The sequence below is a fragment of the Gossypium arboreum genome, chromosome 13, assembly GCF_025698485.1.
Source record: "Gossypium arboreum isolate Shixiya-1 chromosome 13, ASM2569848v2, whole genome shotgun sequence".
Classification (NCBI taxonomy): Eukaryota; Viridiplantae; Streptophyta; class Magnoliopsida; order Malvales; family Malvaceae; genus Gossypium; species Gossypium arboreum.
In genome coordinates, this window is record NC_069082.1 from 3890242 (window position 1) to 3907867 (window position 17626).

Sequence of the window (17626 nt, forward strand, 5' to 3'; positions counted from 1 at the left end):
GAACAGAGATGATTCGGGCCATGGATTCTAACTTGTCATAGGACTAGGAAAAGGTAACATATAAGGGTTAGGATACATATAAGGGCTAGGATATGCACTTGGCATAATCTGAAAAAGCTGTGATGTGGGTGTCATCTGTTGAACTGTTGGGCCTGATGATTGTATGGGTGCTGTTGATGGGTCTGCGTCTTTGTCCCTTCTTCTTGGATTTAAAGGGCCCCGTCGTTCCTTTTGGGCACGAATTTGTCGTCGCCTCTCCTCTTCCGACAATAAATATGGCTTGCCATGGATCCTAAACTATGGCATGTATTTCGCTACGCACGCTAACTCTGAAATGATGATCGGTTCCCGAGTAGGTATATAATCATACCAATTTTCCCATATTTCGATATAGTGTGACCAGAATCTAGGCCAATCCGTATGCAATTGTCGTAAGTCGACTTTGTGCTCATCATCAAACACCTCAGGTGCCACGGGAATAGGTTGTCAGAGTCCAAATTGCCGTAATACTTTATCTGACTGGTGCATCTCCACGGTAGCATAGTTCACCAATGGGACCTTCACATGCCAAACGTTTGGATTTTGAAAGAATTCATCCAGAATTACTGCCCGAATTGCCGGATCCTTGTATGGTGTCCATTGAAACTATATGAACATGATAAAAATATTACTTATATACATAATACATAATACTGAATACTAAATACTAAATACTAAATACTAAATAGTAAATACTAAATACTAAATACGAAACGACTATTTTATTATGTATATATATTTTATTTAATACTTACTTCTGCTTCCGATCGTTGGTCTAATAAAAGCCATATATCTTCGAGAGAGGTAGGTAATCTGACATAACTCGCCAAATAGTTCCACCTAATTAAATGAATTTTTAGCATAAAATTATATTCTAAATCTACGTAATACTTGTAAAATCTAATATAAAACTTACCTCGTTATGAGTGGAAATGTATATAGGTGGTCGACTCGAGGACGTAAAAATAGAAAGCGAAACCGTGCCCATGATTGTAGTAGTGATAGGCAACCTCCTATTTTGGCTTTGTTCGGTGGCATCGCCCCACACATTTCCTTGTACAATGTTGCTAACACGATAGATCCCCAACTTAATTCCCCGGCTGCTCTAAAATCTACGAGTTTCAGCAGCCATCTCAGATGTACGAGGTTTCTTGACAAGGCGACATCAAACAACCTCCAATCATCTCAAGAATATATGTCTGAGCATATCGTATTCTTTCGATTTAGGTCGAATCATTATCCGGCTCCGAGAATGAGTCTCGTAACCATCCCATTTCGATCAGACCTCCGTTAGTTTTATCCGGTATAGCACCCAAAAGCTCGTAGCATATGGCTCCCCAATCAGTAGATGATGTGGACCCGGTGACTGCGTACCCATCCACTGGCAATCCCAATTGCAAATGCACGTCTTCCAGAGTGATAGTACACTCTCTGCATGGAAGATGATAAGTGTGCGTCTCGAGTCTCCACCTCTCTATCAATGCACTGATTAGTTTCGGGTCCAACTTGCACCCCCAGCCTATCGTGGCCACGTGCCAAAATCCCGCTTCCCGCAAGTAATTCTCGATCAACGGCGATGGAGGACCAAATATATTACGGATGTAGCATTGTAACACCCGATCTACAGACTATTATAAAAATTTATAAAACAAAAATAAATTAAAATTGCATAAATTAATTAATGCAAACTCATAAATGAAAAAAAAATAAGCAGTATTGAAATTGTAATTATAATTGCATAAATGAATAAAATATCAAATAGTATTGCGAATTTAATTAAATTTGCATAAATTAAAATAATATTGAATAGTATTAAAAATTTAAAATTATCACTTACCATTGTCATTTGATCAACGGAGATGTGCTTATTATCGAGATGGATTAATTCTCCGGCCATTGCTAACAGGATTGGATTTTTTTAATTTAAAAAAATTAAATTCAAAAAAATTTTAAACAAAGAATTTTGATAGAAATTTGATAGAATTTTGAGAAAATTTCAATGAAATTTGATAGATTTTTGAAGGGAATATTGAAAGAATGTTGAGAATTATGAGAGAATTGTGTGAAAAATAATTAAAAGGAAAGGAATTTTGAGAGAATTATAGAAATTTGTGTGAAAAAACTGATTTGGGGGAGGGTTTATAGGTTTTTTTTTGACCGTTACACTGGCAAAACGCTCCCCTGCTGGAGCGCTTTGTCCACGTCAGCAAAGCGCGCCCTCAAGGAAGCTTTTTTTGCTGACCTGGACAAAGCGCTCTCCTAGGGGAGTATTTTGCTGACGTGGCCACTAAATCGCGCTTACATAGACGCGTTTTCATAGAAAACGGCCTAATCCAGTAAATAACGTAATAAACGGCCCATTTCCGTAATTATATTATTTAAAGGACATTTTTGAGTAAAACGTCCGAAATAATAATATGTAAAAGTTGGTGGTATAATTTTTCTTAAGTTTTGAAGTTAATGCCAAATGGCTCCACGCAATTCAGATTTTAGGCACAAGGGAAAACCGGATTACTTGGTTAAGATATTTGAGCTACTGTTGATCATTTGAAATAAAATTGATTTATTATTATTATTATTATTATTATTATTATTATTATTTTCATACTTGTGATATTTGAATTAATAAAAGCCTATTTTTTTTCGTTAGGGAGTTAAGCTATATTGCTTTGTTGGATTCAAGAGAAATCATAAATTTTATTAACAATCCATGAAAGTAAGTAGATTTAATGTTTAATTTAAAGGAACGAATTATGACGATGAAATGGTGTTTGTTCACTAATTAAGCGAAAATTTGGTCAACTGATTGATGAAAATTATATAAGGTTACATTTGTCTCTTTTGTTAAAAAGACAATATGTATTAAATTGGAGTTTGTACTGCTCTTAATTATATTTTAATATTCACCGCAATTTGCAACCATGGAAGATCAACAACCATTGTTTAAGTAAATATTATATCAATAAATTAATTGGTTTACATTTCGTTGGGGATTTAGGGTATGGACTTAAAAAAGGATACATTATATATGATCAATGAAAGTAAGTTAGAGAAAAGTAGTGTTTATTCATTAATTGAGTGGAAAGTTAAGTAAATTCACTTAGCATGTATGTAAATAAAGGAAAATGTAAAAAAATTTCCAATGCCCCCATTGAAGGAAAACTGGAGAAAAATAAAGAAAACCCTCTAGTAAAATTTATATTTTTACAAACTTTGTTGAATCATAGCCCTGTATAATATTTATTCACTGTTGACATTCAATCTTATTTTTTTCATTTTTTTTCAATATGAATATCTTCCGAATTTTGTGTTAACAAGCTTCTTTGTGTGATCTTGTGTATCGAACCGTGTTGAATAACTTGGATTCTGATTCAGTTCGACAATAACTTATGGTTCCAAATCCATGTTTGGAGCACATGTTACAATTGCATCTTCCACGGTGAGGAAGATCATGAAACTTTGATGCATGGAGCTTGTCAACCACAACTGGGCTTGGATTTGCCAAAACAAGCTGCAAAAGGAATTTATTATGATGCATGAACAATAGTACCTAGTTTAATGTATGGCACGTATGATGTATGATACATGAACAATAGTACTTAGTTAAAGTATGCATGGCATGGATGATGCAAAAAGAATGTATAATTCATGAAAAATAGTACTTGGCTTAATGCATGGCATGTATGATTCATGAACAATAATACTTAGTTTAATGTATGCCATGCATGATGTATGATACATGAACAATAGTACTCAGTTTAATGTATGGCATGTATGACGCATGATCGATAGTGCTTAGTTAAAAACATATATGGCATGGATGCCATTACAAACCTTTTGAGTTTAATCTTGATGTATGTTACCTTAACATCTCTCTACTCAAGGCTTCTGGATAACTCTTCCATGGCATGTATGCCACTAGTGTCAATGTCAGTAACAACTGAAAAAGAATGTATAAAGTAAGTGACAGTTCGATGAACCCAGAAAACGAAAAATTAGAAGATAGCTTACGTGTAACAGCCCGTTTTTAGTCAAATCGAAATACTGGTTTCGGGACCACAAATCCAAGATCAAAAAAATTATTTTTATATTATTGTAAGTGTTTACAACATGATAGCATGTATGTGTGAAAGTTTCGTGAAGAAATTTTATCAATTGAATGCTTAATTTGGTAAAAAGGACTAAATCACATAAAATGTAAAATGCATATTCTATTAGTTAAAAGGGTTTATTAGCTATGAAATTAAAAAGTTGATGGATTTATGTTGCAATTATCCCATTATAATAGTGAGTGGACTTTCATGGACATGGTTTATGTGTTTTAATGGTTTTATATTAAGGTTAATTTGGTAATTAGTATATTTATAAGTTAATTAAATAAAAAAATACAATTTTATGCTATCATCTTCATCACTTGCCAAAAATTTGAAGAAAGGAAGCCATATTTAGGGCTTAAGCATTCAGTCACTTTTTCCTTGAGCCTGTAAGTCCATTTTTGATCCGTTTTTAATGATTTCTACGTTTTTGAGATCGTTACTTTGTATTCTAGCTAGCCCGTACCTTAAATTTCAAAATTGTTAAAGATTTACTATGTTTCTAGTGTTGAATGCTTGAGTAGTTTGATGATTATTGATAGATTTGGAAAGTTTAATGTTAGATTAATAGCTTTTGTAAAGCGATTTTTGATAAAAATGTCAAAAAGGGATCAAATTGAGAAAATGTGAAATGTGGTGGTTAAAAGTGTGAATAAATTAAAAATATGGGCTGCTAGTAACATGTATTAAATTCAGCTAAGCATGCATTTGTCTAAATTACATGAATTTGCAATTTTATGTAATAAAGACTAATTTGTGAAAATGTGAAACATTAGGGGAAAATGTGTAAAATAACCCTAATGTATATTTTGGATTGAATTGAATAAATAGTTGATCAAATGATTTGATTTTGAATATATTTAGATCAAGAAAAATAGAATTCGGATCAGGATCGGAGAAAAACGAAAGTTATCGACTAATCGACTTGATTCGCTGTTTTAATATTTGAGGTAAGTTCGTATGTAATAAGCACTATTATAGTTATGCTTTTAATGCTTTGATATTGCATAAATTGTATATATGGGACTCCAGTTATGTTCAACGACAAATCAGCTATATGTGGCACCTAGTGTGCTATTCAACATAGCTTCGGCTATATATGGCACTTAGTGTACAAGATCAAGATAGCTTCGGCTATATATGGCACTTAGTGTGCGAGATTGAGATAGCTTCGGCTATGTATGGCACTTGGTGTGCGATTTGAGATGGCTTCGACTATGTACGACTCTCAGTGTGCAAGATATCGGGTATTCAATGGAATTTCGAATATGTATAAGCTTGTTATAGATTGGTATAGGTATGTACATGCATAGTATGAACTCTAAATCGAAGAAGTTACGAAGTTTGCATATAAGCGTATGAATAAGCATGTGAAGGGTTTGTTAGTAATCATGAATTTCATGTTAATATGTTTAAACTGATGAATGGTATATTTGTGATTAGTTAAGTTCATATCATACGAGCTTACTAAGCTATAAAGCATACTTTGTTTATTTTCCATATCTTATAGTGATTTCAAAGCTAGCTCGGAGTCGGGGATCGTCGGAGACTACGCCACACTATCCAACCATCACTTTGGTACTTTTGAGCTTATGGTTTGGTCATATGGCATGTATAGGATTTTGGGTCATGTTGGTTATGTTTTGGTTTGTATATATATAGCCATGAGACTTGGCTTGTTTTGGTATGTTATATAAATATATGGATTATGTTGTGAATTCATGTAAAAGTATTTTGAGTCCATGGTTGAATATATGAATGACTTATAATATGAGGTTTGTGGAATTGGTATTATGCTTGTGAATTGGTACAAAATGATATGTGTTTGGTAAATGTTTAGCTAGTTGATTGGTATATGTGTTTAGGTATGTTTGATTAAGAAAAACATAAGTTATAAGCATATTGGTTATTAGTGTTAGAAATGGTATGAAATTTGTCTTGGTTGGGGCTAAAATATATGTTCAATTATGCTATATTGTGGTTCTATTTGGGGTTGTTTAGGTACATAAAGTTGTGGGCAGCAAATTGGCTTGGTAAATAGCCTATTTTTGTCCACACGGATAGAGACACGGGCGTGTGTCTTAGCCGTGTATGACACACGGACATGTTACACGATCGTGTATCCCCTGATATTGAAATTGAAATGAAGTTAGTATGCTCCACACGGTTTCATACACGGACGTGTGATCGGCCATGTGGTACAAGTTAAAATACCCCCTAATTTGCACATAGCCTAGCACACGGGCGTGTGACTTAGCCGTGTTGCGTAATTCAGTATACCCTACAATTTTGGCAAGGCCTAGCATACGACCTGACACACAGGCGTGTGTAGCCACTTCGAAGGGCACACCGGCTAGACACACAGGCTTGTGGTTAGTCGTGTGATCCAAGTCAGTAACCTCACTTGTTTGGACAACGGGTAAAACATGGGCTGGAACACTGCCATGTGCTCCCATTTTGAATGTTCACACGGCCTGTGACACCAGCGTGTGTTTCCTGTTTTGAGAAAAATTTTATTAAGTGTTGAAAAATTTCTTGAGTATCCTGTTTAGTCTCGTACCACTCTCAATACATGATTAAGGCTTCGTAGGCTTGTATAAGGAATAAATTGTTTGAGTTTGAATGATGAATGTATGAAACAATATTATGTCTGTGAAAAGTTTGTGTAATTGTGTTGTTAGTCCGGTAATGCTCTGTAACCCTATTCCGACATTGAATACGGGTGAGGGGTATTACATTACGTGACATTTCGAAGATGAGATATTGGACTCCAGGTCGGGAACTTTCTTTTAGTTGTTCTTCTTCATCAGCCAGCTATCTCAAAATCCTGTAAGAAGTTTGCAGTTTGTCAAGGTCTATACATCATTTTTATTACTTCATGTATGTGGAAAAGTCTTTTACATAGTCGGAGTTGGAAAAGTAAATGGCAGAATCAATTCTAACAACGAGTATACCAGGAACTTTCATTGCAATTGGATATTGAAGGATGTTTCTATAGACGGTAGTTATCAGGATCTTTCTAGGAACCACGATTCGAGGTCTTGTAACTTGTAAGAGGATTTTTGAGAACTATATCGAGATATGTTGTGATAACAACATGTATCATTTAGGTGGATATGTATGGAAAAACAATAAAAAAAATTAGAATATTTATAAGCTATAAAAGTAACTTATTTTAATCTCATTCTTAATGCATTTTTGGATGATTAATTATGCAAATTAGTGAATTTGATGCTCCTAATCCTTTAAATTAATGTTTCTATACTTAAGAGAGCATTTGGGAGTGAAAAGAGCGAAAAACGAGCCAAAATAGGACAAATAGAGCTATTTTTAGGATCCAAATGGCCTGGACATTTCCACATGGGCTGGACACATGCCCGTGTGAGCCACACGGGCTGGACACACGCCCATGTGCCAGCCCGTGTTGATTTTGCATCCTACTTTCTAAATACGCGGAAAAACCCAATTTTTAGGTTTTCTGAACATTTTAAAGTCTATAAATACCAATTAGAAGAAGACATGAGGGAGCAATCAGAGAAGATCAAAGAAAACACTCGAAGAATGCCATTAAACAACTCAGAAGGAGATCTCCATCAAGATTGAAGATCTCCCTTTAATTTCTTTCGAAGTTTTATTAAGTTTCTTTATGTCTTGTGGTTATTCTGACTTTGAGATGTTTCTATTCAGGATTATGAACTAAATTCCCTAAATACCTAGGGAAGATGAAATCTATGATAAATCCTTTTATCTAATTTTTATTTTTACGCAATAAATACTTGATTCTTGTTCTCAATTATGTATGTTTATTTCTTGTTTTAATATTTTCGAGATGTTAATTCATGTTTAATGTGCTTGTTTCAGTTGAGAAAAAGTCCCTATTTAAGAGTAGATCTAGCATAATTGAGTGGAACTGCATGCAATCCTAGAAATAGGATGACATAAATCTACCAGATTATAATCAAATCTAATAAGGGAATCCATAAATCGATTTAATGTGATGACAGGGGTTTTAATTAGAAAGAGATTTCAATTAATCAACCTAGAGTTAGTTATTCTTACTTTCGAAAGAGATATTAACATAATTTAGGGATTTCTACAGATCAAGAAACAAATGAATAAATCGTATAATTCGGATTCATAATAAAAGGTGAAGTCTAAGTGGATTCTTTCTTGGGTATTGTCTATCTCATTGGTTAATATTCAATTATTTTTTTGACTCATTCTCTATTGCGTTCTTAGTTAAATTAATTTAGTAAATTTAGATTAAAACACATCACCCTAAATTGTCAGCTAAATAATAGAAAAACAGTAATTACTAATACTTTTAGTCCTCATGGATACGATATTCTCTACTTACCATAGCTATACTATTGTTTGATAGGTGCACTTGCCTTTGTCATATTTATAGTTAGTTTAGTGAACACCAAATATGTCAACAATCTACTTATGTTCCTCACCGCTATTAAAAGGCTGATCTCGACAGAAGAGAAAACGACACCAAAGAAGGCTCCTATACAAGTAACAAAGTCGAACTTATCGATCTTCCATGTTAGGGTCAGTGCTTCAATGTCTATTAAGCTAATCATCGCATATTTAATGATGGAAGAAAGTATTGCATTTGGAGTGTACTTGAATAATGGTGTTATGAGTTCCAATGTTAGTAGCACAACAGAGGACATCATGATATTAGATGTGGCAATATTGCATCCAGCCATGTAGTTTACTATCGAGCAAGAGAAGGATCCTGCATGCATAGTACTAAATTGCAATTATGATTATCTGCCGCTTGATTGTGGTGTCGATTCTGAGATGATGTGGACATTATGTAACGTGTAACGGCTGTCGCAGACGTGGTTTGTTTCTCAAATCTAAAAATTATATTTACATATTTTGCAACTATATTTTAATATTCTAATATTAATATACTCTTTTATATGTTTTATTTTTAAAAAATATATAATTTTTAGATAAAAATTCATTGAAAATAAATATGGACTATACAAATATTATCATACTAAATAATTGATAACAACAACCATAATTTTAACAAGTAACATATAAATAGTCTCATATTAGAAAAAGCATATAAATATTCTCACATTTTAACATGAAAAAGTTCATTTTACATAACTTAAAAATACATAAATACAAATATGAAAACTTCATTTCTTACAATTCACCACCAAGTTGAATAAGGTGGAGGATCTAAAGCATCTCCATTTTCATCATTGCCTTGGTTTTGATCCCTTCCTATTCCATGTGAAAAAGACATCACATTGTGTGCACCATAAGATGCATCATTCATAAGAAACATGTGGTATGGTAAATGGTAACCAATAAATCCATAGCTTGGATTTTGTTCAAAGTGAGGTGGATAATATGCATTTGGTTGGTAAGAATGAGAACCCTGAGATGATTCACTCATTTCATTATCATTTTAGCTAAACTATGTGATGATGAACCTGCAAATGAATCATGAAAGTGTTCTCTCATCCTCCCATGAGTTCTATCACCCCCATCTCTTCTATTTTGTAAACTAATTGATCCATTTGTTTCATACATACCTGGATCAGTAGCATAAGGATATCTGGTCACACCTTGGTCTCCATGAAAATTACTAGAATAAATGTGGCCATGTGTTGTTTGGTATACACCTTCATTATTGCCACTGGGATCATCACCATTATCACCACTTGACGTCAATAGTTGAACACTTTCTTTATTAGATGGAGCAGGTGAAATGTCATTCATATCTTCACCTTGAGTTTCTTCATCAGTTTCATTAAGTAACTCTTCAGGCAACCATGAGAAATTCTATTCAGTATCAAGTGTAGCATCTTCTCTTTCTTCAATCTATGCATTTAATGGATCATCCTCTTCAAAAATATTATCAAGATTGATCGGATTAAAACTCATTTCCAACTCTTGCACACTTTTTCTTCGCATGTGTCTCAGCTACAACCTCATATTATAATAATGCACATAAACTAATTTTTGAAGCTTTCTATGCTTGAGCCTATTTCTTTTCTTTGTATGGATCAAACTAAAAGTACTCCAATTACGCTTACAATTTGAAGATGAAGTTGTTTGACTCAAAACTTTGATAGCAATACGTTGAAGTTGAGGTGCACAACTTCCATAATCAATCCACCATTCAGCTTCAAAAAACATAAATAATAGGATACAATTCATAAAGTATTCATAAATATATCTTTATTATCTACAAAACTATAGAGGTGAAATTCTTTTTTACCAGGATTAGTCTTCAGAATTGTAGCTTGGGCTAACAGTGTTCCAAAAGAATCCATTTTATCTCGATATAGCAACAACTAAAAATAAATGAATTAGTAGTTACAACATGATAATTTCTAAGTTACTTTAAAAATTTAAGTATATAAATACATACCTGGTTCATTGCCAAAACTTGATCATTCATGTTAGACTATACCCTTTGTATAACATTTCTAACCTCAATACTTGTGGAATTGCCTCGATATAGAAATTGCGGATTTAAGAAGTATCCTATATAAAAAATAATATAATAAATATCTAAACAAAATACTTCACAATCTAAAAATTCAAAAGTTTTACGACGTACCAGCATAATGTAAATCGCTATGAAGTTGATCACTCCATCACCTATAAATTATTTTCCAATATTTCTTGTAATAGAGACAATCTCTTTGAATTTCCAACTTTGCTCTATCCATAGATTCATAAATAAAACCCATAGTTAGTTTTTCATCACCATCACACATCATTAATACTTTAACCAACGATTTTTGGATCTTTAGGACATCAACAACCTTTTTCCAAAACTGGCTGGAGTTAATGACTTCCATCATGTCTAATCCAGTTGCTTTTCCTGCATATGTGGACCTTTTCCATCATGAAGAAGTCACCATTTCTTTTAGTGCTTGTTTGTTTCTAACAATACTCTCCAAAGCAATGAAATTGGTAGCAAATCTAGTAATCCAAGGTCGCAAGAGTTCTCTTCCCTGGGTATATCTCTTCATATAATCAATCATCCATATATGATTGTATATGAAATAAGTTATCTTTTTTGCTTCATATAGGACCCTTCTCACACTTTTTCTGTTACCAACTTCTTCCAAAATAAGATCCAAGGAAGGGGCAGAACGTCCTGAGCAATACAAGAGTCTTCTTTTTTGCATCAACATTGTACCACTGGCTTTGATCTCTACTTCATTATCTATAACAAATTGAACAATAAATTCTTCACCAATTTTATCCACCATTTTATCCATTATATTAAGATAATACTCAGTAGTACGAGAGGTAACACTGCTAGCATCAATTGACTTTTTAAAAATAGTACCTCTAGGACTATAAATCAAGAAATTGATTATATGTTGATTTCTAGTCCCTTTCCATCCATCAAACATAATGGGCAGACCTTTTTCTTCCCAAATAAGCTTAAAGCCATTTACCCAATCTTGTATTTCCTTGTACTCTTCTTCCAAATACACTCCTGTCACCTCATAAGCTGAAGGACCCCTAACTAATTTTTCAACTTTAGCTGCAACTTGAAGTACAGGCTGTAGAAATGGTGACTCTGCAATTCTTGCAGGTAAAGCTTCATGCAATATTAACTTTGACATTGCTTTCCCTAGCTTTGCTTTTTCATTTTTCAAGAAGCTTGTAGTGACTTTTCGTTGCTTCGAACTTTTTGATCTTTTAAGAACAGGATCCATATTTGTAAATCTAGCTCCAGGAGAGTTAAAATTAGTCCACTAATGTTCCCTCCCACTTCTTTCAGAATTATGGATACTGAATGATCTGCTAAATACTTGAGTTTCAGAACTACTACCTCCCCCAATTTCATAAATTGAATATTGACCAGTTCTTGCTCTTCGACTTTGTCTTTCTTCCCATTAAATTTTGGATCTTATACTCTCACATCTTGCAATAGTTGACTCCTCATCATCAGCATCACTATCACCATAATCTCCATGATCTCCTAATCTTATTCTTTCCTCCAATTCTTCTTTCTTTCTCTAATTTTTTCATTATGATATTCCTTAAGCTGTTGAGCAATGTTTTTTTTAACTTCTGTCGAGACATTTGGACAAGGTGCTACATTCCCTTTTTTTTGCTGCCAAATGCTCTTTCAACCGTGTTATTCCTCCTTTGATGACTCTTTCACAAAATTTGCATTTGAAATTATTACGACCACCTTCAACAGGTTCTCCCCACCTCTAACCGTAATCATCACTAGGAGCTTCACCTTCTTTACTTCTCGAACGTCGCATTTTTTATAGTTGCACGTAAATCATTATTATTCATTACATGAGATCAAACCAGATAGTAAAATATTCAAAAAAAATTATAAAACTTAGAACTAATAATAAAAAATTCAAAAATGAAACATAAATCATAATACTTAAAACTAACATCACAAAATGATTCACAAAATACCATATAAACAACTTTGTAACTAAATGCCTCCAGATCTATTGTATCTTTTATTTAGTTATTTTAACTTTCATGTAATAAATTAAGATAAATAGATTTTTTTAACTAAGTAATAAACCTTAAATTAGTTGTCTATACTAATCAACGCAATTAATAAAATAATAATTTCATATCATACATGTTGTAATAACTATAGAGTTAAGAACAAGTTTTGAAATGGAAGAAAAAAAAAAGTGAACTCTTGAAATGGTGGAGAAAGATAATTGAAATTTGGAACTCAAAGTTTCTATTTGCCTCTTCCACCCGTTGATGGTTTATGTAGTGGTGTAAACTTTTTTTTTTTTTGACACATTTCAATTTTTCTTTTAAATTTGTTAACTATTTTTAAGAGAAAAAGTACATGAAATAATATATATACTTATTCATTTCATACTCAATTTTTTCCCTTTATTTGTTGAATGATTGTACCAAAAGATTCTATCGTAGTTTTGTACCAAAAGATTCGATCGTAGTTTTTAAATTTTTTTAAATTCAAAATAAAATTTACACAACTTACTTTAGCCATTTACTTACATTTTACCCCTTTTTTTTCTCCTTTATTTGTTGAATGATTGTATCAAAAGATTCTATCACAGTTTTCCAATTTTTTGAAACACTTCAAAACAAAATTTACACTATTTACTTTAGTCATTTACTTACATATCACCCCTTTTTCCTGTATTTATTGAATGATTGTACTAAAAGATTCTATGGTAGTTTTTCAAACACTTCAAAACAAATTCTATTTACAAATTCTTTTTTTTTTCTCAGTCAAAAAACAACAGCAAAAATAGTAGTGTAGAAAGTCCAAAATCAGGACAATAACCAAACAACATACTACCATTAAAATCCTTAAGTAGTCATAAACAAAGCTATAAATTATAAGTTGTAACACAAACTTAAATGTAAAAGAAAAGTATGTGTATATATATATATCAAGTGTATGTAAAAGAAAGTATGTGTATGCCATTCAAATCCTAAAGTAATCACAAATAAAGCTTTACTCAATAATCATTGCTAAGAAAAAAGTGATAATAGACATGCAATTTGTTAATTTAATGTAAGTATAATGTTGGAAGTCTGTTAAATGTTCCAATGATCAAACAATTTTCATAATGTTCCAAGGATCAAACAAAGATGTTTCATAAGTTAAATGATTGTTATTATTTAACATCAATTTTTTTCTTTTTTGCTAAGTCTAAGAATATTCAAGTGCTTCATCTATGTGATTTCATATTTCAGATAATTTGAAAGTTTGTTGCAGCATTGTGGTGTTGTGGCGCAATATATTGCATGTTGCGGCGTTACGTAACACCTTCAGATCACAAAAGTTGTGATGTGGTTCCCTCGTCGCATTACGCCAATATCATGTCGCAAAGACCTTCAAAACCGTTACGATGCAGCTATTACACTGCGTTGCGGCCGCAATTTAATGCCATGCCTGAATGAGCATGTAGATGATTGATATTGGAACATTTTGTTGATTATATAAATCGGAAAGAGGTGATGAATCGTGACGGATATGACTTTCTGTTTTCGTACCTGTGGCCATGTAAAAAGATGTCATCGAACCGACGACATTCATTGTTCCCAATGCTACCATTTCCTTGTTTCCATCCAACTGGTAGTCCTTCATGGAAGCAAATGTTCTTCCAATTACCACAGCTTCCTAAAAGATGAAAGACACGGCTATTACGATCTAATCTACTTAAGCAAAATCAAGGAAAAAGGGGGCTGGATTTGCATACCGTCAATGCAATCATACCAGCTAAAACACCTATCCTGAAACCTTTGGCAAGATATTCTCCAAAGAAAAATATTTCATTCAAAGATGATGGGTTGATTCCCCTCCTAAAATGTTTCACCTGAAGATAAACATTGTGAAAATGAATCTTCATTACTTTTGCAACAAGCCAAGGATCGTAAATAAATCGAACAGAAGAAAGGATTATGCATTCAATCTGAACACCATGCTTGTCAGATCGTGTGATGTACATGAAAAAGGTGGAGAGGACAACCGAAATTAACGGATCAATTGCCGGCACCCAAAATAGTTTCTTCTTTTTCCCCTGCTCAGTTTCATACAGCATCATGATTACATGAAGAAAGCTTTCTACATATACGATGAAAGAAAAATTACGAACTACGATCTTACAATGTATTTTGCGACCAAGAGGAAGGCCAGGAAGGACATTCCTATTAGTATAGTTTCCCAATTCCACTGTAAAACAAAGTTGCCATTACGATTAGCCGAATTGAAACATGTTCAATGCCTCAAAAGTAAGTAATCACTTACACCATGATGTGCTGCACTCCAAACTGAGCGCATGACAGAGACAATATCGGTTTTCTTCGTGAACTTTTTTATGCCGAGCAGACCCTTAAGTTGTTAAAGGGCAATGGTGATAGCAGCACCAGCCATGAAGCCAACAATGGCAGCATGAGATAGGAAGTCTATGAAGAATACTAGCCTGAAATTGATCACACCAACCATTCAGCATATACAATATAGACCCGGATTTTCTCCATAATGATGAAACATTCAAAGGATGGAGCAAAACGGGTATTTGATAAATCATAAGGCATTGGCTATATTACCTGAAAAATCCAAGTGTGAATTGAGTGATACCAGCAAAGAATGTAGCTGTGAATGCAAGGCGTCGGTAGTCCACCGGATTTTCAGATGAGTCGATCTCATTCTGCAGGAGAGTACCAAGCAAGAGAGACACCACAGCCACCGGTCCAATAGCGATATCCCGTAAGCTTCCCATGAATGCATAAATAAGAGGTGGAACAAAGCTACTATCTGCAATGCAATCCGAAAATCAGTATGATTCCCTCCCACTCCACCATGGAAATACAATCTTAATAAGTAGAAAGAAGCTTACACAATCCATACTGGGGGTCGAGATTGGCAAGCTTTGCGTATCCAATGTCCTGCTGTAAATTACGGTATATTAGAAACAAAAAGAAGAAAAAAAATGGAAAATTCAACTACATTAACTCGCAGACAGGGCTACCTGTGGTATGCAAAGACTTGCAATGGTAAGTCCTGCATCCAGCCATGTAGTTTACTGCCGAGCGAGATAAGGATCCTCCATGAGAATGTAGATGATTAAAACATTAAATAGAGAAACCAAATTAAAATAGAAATATTAAATCAAAAGGACTAAAAGTTTAAAACCATTTTTTTATATAATAGAATCTCTAATTCATACTCACATTTAAATAAATTATAAAAAATACTAGTTTACAAAATTAAATTATATAAAAATTTTAAGAAAATTTACAATCAACCCTCAAATCCCTAACAAATATTTAAAAAAAAATGAAAGCCTCGATTGTAAGATTAAAAAGTTACCATGAGTAAAATTATATAATCAGAGAAAAACAAAACTAAATAGTTCGAATAAGATAAAAGTTTTACACTTCAATACGATAAAGGAATCAAAGTTAGGTGTGGATTAGAACTCCAAATATATATATAAACAGGCACTAGTTTGTTCATACTAAAGTTTTTTTTGTTAACAAATATGCCATTGTTGAAATAAGTTTTGAAGAATTGAAGATGTTCTAGTTAAAGGGTAAAGAGAAAGTTGATGATGTTGATCGTTCATGGCTGGAGTTGTTGAATGGTGTTGAAGCATCTACTTCTAGTGAAAGCGAGAAGCTACAGAAATTAACTCAGATGGTATTGCCCAAGTTTGTAGCTTGTCTAGTCATGAAGATGGAGAACAAGACGATGGTTGAGAAAGAGAGTCTAAAATCTTGTCTTGAAATTGGAGTTGAAGAAGGAAAACAAGATTACTTAATTGGCAAGCAAAAGAAACAAAAGACGAGCGATGATAGAAAGAAGTAGCAGAAGATTAATAATCAAAGAAAGAGAGAAGATCCGGAAAAGTTTATGGAAATGGGTTTGGAACCACCTCCAGATATGCCACAAGTGTTCAAGGATTGGATTGAAGACTTGGTTGGGAGTGAAATAAAGCTGGTTATTCAAAAGTTTCTACATGTTACTGATTTGAGGCCTCAACAGAATCGTTTGTTAATGTATAATCAAGGATTTATTAATTCTAAAGTGAATAGATCTTTTTCATATATAACATAATTAATTTCATTTGGTTTAAATTTTGTTGAACTATATACACATACTAACTTTTCATTATTTGTTGTTTTAGCTTTTAAAATACATCCCCAATGATTTTGTGATGCATCTGTTTCTAAAATTAATTTATCACATTGTTTAGGCAAATAAACCTTTGGAGTATAATTTATTTTGATTTTAGATTTTTATAATTTCTAAATCTTTTTAGACCAGTTAAAAGGTTTATCATTTTTAACTTTTTCATATAGTTTGCCAATTTTTGAGATAAGTTAGGAAAGAAATTTCTTCCATAATTGACTATTCCTAAAATTGTTAAAGTTGTTTTTTATCTTTAATATTTTCAGGAAATTCTTTTATTTTTATTATAATATGATCTTGTAGTTTAAGACCATCTCACGATAAATTTAATCCTTAAAATTCTATTTCTGTTTTTTCTAATTCTATTTTCTTAGGACTCAAAATAATTCCATGTTTTATGAATTTTGAGAAATAATATTTAAATGTTTTCTATGTTTTTCTAGTGTGTCGAAAATATTAAAATATCATCTATATAGACTACACAAATTTTTTATATTTATTAAATATAGAATCCATCCATTTTGGAATATATGAGGTGCATTACATAACCCAAATGACATTACTCTTCATTGATAATGACCATTAGGTGCACTAAAGGCTGTTAAAGGCTTAGATTCTTCTGTTAGCATTATTTGCCAAAATCCTGATTTACAATCAAATTTACTAAAATATTTTGCTTGTTTAGCCTGGTTAATTAAAACATCTTTTCTTAGGATAAAATATCCATAAAAAATAATATTTTGATTTAGTATTTTATAATTAATCACCATCCTAGCTTTCCCCTTTTTATTTCAAACATGATTTCTTACCATAAAGGCTAGACTAGAATTTGGCC

The 17626-nt window shown here is 32.8% G+C and overlaps 1 pseudogene; it reads right to left on the reverse strand.

Annotated features, from left to right (window-relative positions):
• Positions 1-486: 486 nt before the first annotated feature.
• On the reverse strand, positions 487-17420 carry LOC108462375 (sulfate transporter 1.2-like; annotated as a pseudogene).
• Between the last annotated feature and the right edge of the window lie 206 nt (positions 17421-17626).